Source organism: Phyllobates terribilis, unplaced genomic scaffold (genome assembly GCF_046119375.1).
Source record: "Phyllobates terribilis strain yellow unplaced genomic scaffold, ASM4611937v1 Scaffold_6851__1_contigs__length_41530, whole genome shotgun sequence".
NCBI lineage: Eukaryota > Metazoa > Chordata > Amphibia > Anura > Dendrobatidae > Phyllobates > Phyllobates terribilis.
The window spans coordinates 1-4,112 of NW_027369593.1; positions in this window are offsets into that span (position 1 = coordinate 1).

Consider the following 4,112-nt stretch of genomic DNA (forward strand, 5'->3'; position numbering starts at 1 on the left):
CATGCTAATGTGTAACTTGCTACTCATGACATCCAGTTGAGCTTTTCTAATAAATGACATGTTAGTGGTAGCAAAAATGATGTCCTCTACATATACCTGAACAACGAGGATGTCGCTGCCAAGTTCCTGGATGAAGAGCATCTTGTCTATTTTTTTCTTCGATAGTTGTTAGCTAGAAGGTAATCAGAGAAGACAATCGTACTAGGCCTTTAGAGCTTGCTTCAGGCCATACAACGCTTTATCCAGGGAGAAGACATGATCTGGATGTTGAGCATCTTCAAAGCTAGGGGTTGTTTAACGTACACTTCCTCATTTAAGTGATCATTGAGAAAAGAAGTCTTGACATCCATCTGAAATAGTGTAAAGCCCTTGTGAGAAGCAAAGGCGATCAATGGACAAATAGCTTCAAGGCGGGCTACTAGTGCATAGGTCTCATCATAATCAATCCCTTCTTGCTGGTTGTATCCCTGAGCAACTAGTCTAGCTTTGTTCCTTTATTTTGTTGAAAGGCACGAGCTAGAGGGACTATTGAGGTAGAAGGGGTTTATGTAAGAGAATTGGAAGTAACTTCTGGGTCATCAGTGTCGCCTCTCAGGATCAGTGGTCAAGGGAACTGAGGGGGTAAAGACTAGGGCGTGAAGATTAAGGTTTGAGGTACTAGCTTCCACTGGAGTTTCTTAAGTAGTTGTATCAGGAAAGGGATCCTGAGGTAGAGAGCTCTGGGATAGTGACGATTCAACAAAGACTACATGTATGCTTTCCTCAAAGGTTCTAGTTCTTTGATTAAATACTTTATATGATTTACTTGCGGGGACATAGCCAAGGAAGATAGCTTCATCACTTCGAGCTTCGAACTTTCCAAGGTTGTCCTTCCCATTATTGTGAACAAAGCTGACAGGCGTAAAACGGTCGTTGTCCTATCAAAGATACCCAACTTAATAAATCCACTAGTAAAGCGGTAAGAAGGGGTCGAATCCCAAGAGAGCCATAATGATAGTTTATTTCTAGTTGGTGCTACGAGTAGTAACAGGGAGTTTTTCGGTTGTAATCCTAAAATAGGAATATAAAGCAAATAACGTTGAGTTTTGTAAACAATAATGATGGAAGCTCACTCCTTTAGCATCAGCGCATTATTCTTATGGAAAGTTGATCATCGAATTCTATTAATTCCTATATTCTTAATTATCTAATCCGGTTGTTCTACTCTTTGTTCGTAAATAGCAACTAGTCCAAATAGTCCTAGAAACCCTTATTGTAAGCAATAACCAAAGAAATCCTAAGGTTCAAAAGCGCAACATCACAAAGATCAAAGATAAGTAGGCCTATGCAATACCATTGGCAAATAGCCGATACTCGACACAGGGTTTATAATATCTACAAAATAAGCACTCGCAAATAGTCTATGCAAATTCTTATTGCTACCTAAAAGAAAAGAATTATTCAAATCGAATTATCAAGCCTAGCAATATGATGGATAATAATCAACCTAGTTTGCAACCTTGATAAAATCAAGACCAATCAATAGTCAATAAAGCACAAGAGATCATAAACAATCCTGAAATTAAACTTAAAACATAATCATAAAAATTCTCACAAATTTTCCTAGAATAATGGCTTTAACCTAAGAGTGAACTAGAAGGATCTTAGCCAGACATAGCCAATCGAAAGCAATACATAATAATGATGAAAACAAACCAGGGAGGATGATGAAAGTGGAACAAAGTGGAAGCTTTCTTCTTGGTGAATTTCTAAGGATGAAGTTGGAAAAAGAATCAAAAGTATTTCTAACCTAATTTCTAAAGGTTTATATAGTATCTAGTAAAAGGGAAATATTAATAATCAAAATAACTAAGAAAATGTGGAAAAACAAATCAGAATCTTGGATAAAATCTTCGTTTTGGGCCGGTCCGTCTCCGCGTCGCGATCGAGACATGTAGGTCGCAATCGCGATATTGCCTCAATAACCAGGTCGGTGGAAGGTCGCGATCGCGACAGGGTGGTCTCGGTCGAGAAAGGCCAACTGAGGCTAAGTCTCGATCACGACATGTAGGTCTCGGTCGTGACTTCTTCTCTGGGCTGGATCTCGATCGCGACACCTTCTCTCGGTCGTGACTTCCTATCTCGAGCTGATCTTCGGTCTTCTACAAGCGTCGAGGCAGCTCGGCTTCGCCTCTCGGCTTCTCCATGGGTGTAGGCGTGGTATCCTTCTCTCTAGCTCCATCCCGAATGCACTAAAAGTGAGCACAACCGGGATCTCCGTGATAAAACCACAAAATACCGCTTACGAGCATCCCGCAAATCCATAAATGAACACCAAACCGGATTCTAGGAATACCACTCGTTAAGCACCTAAACACCACTAATCCTAAGCTAATAGTCGCTAGTTAACACCATATAATAAGCTCCTATCAAAGCACTTGTAGCCAAATATTCACAGATGAGAGATGCTAGGGGGATGACCCTTTCTCTTTAGAAGCTAAAAATGTCCCCATTCTCAAACTTACTTCCATGGTCAAATCTTATGGCTCGAACAGATGGAGACAGAGAGGTCTCGAGTAGAGGAACTAGCTCAGAGAAGCATGAGAAAACCTGATCTTTTGAGAACAGAAACAAGGTCCAGGTAAAGCACGGGAAAGTCAGAAACGATCACAAACATGTAGCGAGCTCCACCAGGGCTTTGAACTCGCATTGGACCACATATATCCATATGAAGTATCTCCAAGGGCTTATTAGAGGTAGCATCGTTTTTGGCTTTGGAGGAGCTTCTAACCTGTTTTCCTTGGCCACAATCAGCATATTGAGACATATGTTCGGGCTTAATAGGAGGAAGACCACGGACCAGATCCTTTGAGCATAGCTTGTGAATCAAGCATAGACTAGCATGGTTGAGTTGTTGATGCCAAAGAGATGAGTGATCCTCAATGAAAGAAAGGCACATGCGACTGTTGGGGATGAACCTAGAGTCAAAGATATAGGTGATATTGACTCGCTTCCCTTTCAGGATGATTTCATTGGCTGATTTCCTTATGAAGCATCTGGTGGTAGTGAAAGTAACTTCATAAAAGCCTTGATCACAAAGTTGAGCAACACTCAGCAAGTTGAAGCGTATTCTATCAGCCAAATTCATGATTTGAACTTGGATTCCATCATTCATCTAGACCTTTCAATTTCCCTTGATCCCACATGTCTTCTTATCTTCGAATGAGACATTTCCACCTTTAGTAACTTGAAAAGAGAGAAGATTGTCTTTGAAACCATTCATATGGCAGGATCAGGCTATCAATGTACCATTTGTCCTTTCTGCTCGGTTCACTCTACAAAGATAAGATTTAAACTTTTGGAAACCAGCGAAGCTCAGCTTTTTTGAGTTTGTTAGATTTTGGTCTTTTTTTACTTTGAGATGAGAAGCAAATTCAAAGGCACTTCCAGAAGAATTAAGCTCGTGATGAGATGCATGTTTTAGGCCATTAACTACAATTTTCTTGCTATTTGGACCTTCTTCTTCCTACAGTCATAAACAGTATGTCCATTGTTGCCGCAATGTCTACACCAAGAGTTATATTGAACATAGCCATATTCTCCATTTCCATGATGAAAAGGCCTACTATTTTCATGCTTAGAATTTATGTTCTTAACAAATTTACCTTGGGATTGATTAACATACATAGTGTGAGCCTTTTCTCCTATAAACCAAGTTTTAGTACTTCAGGGGGTTGTTTTAAGACTTTGATTTTTTTATCTAAGTGTTCATTTTTGCTCGTACATGCATAAAGGGACTTATCTAAATTCTCGGATTTCTCAGTTAACTCCCTAATTAGTTTTTCTTGAGCAGAGGAAGAAGAAGAGGAATCACTTTCAGAATCATAATCTAGTCCAGATCTAGCACATACGAAAACCGTTTTATTAACCGTTTTTTCATTAATGGAATTTGTCAAAGTTTCAAGCTTATTCAAAATAAGTTGGATATCACTTTCCATATTGTTAGTTATGACCTCAGGTGATCCCCTTTGAGGTTTCTTTCCCTTGCAGTCCTCGCAGGACTTAGTTATTAATCTTAGTTTTCTAACTTTCTTAAGGACTTTTCTTTTTAAGCAAGTCTATTAGACAGACCT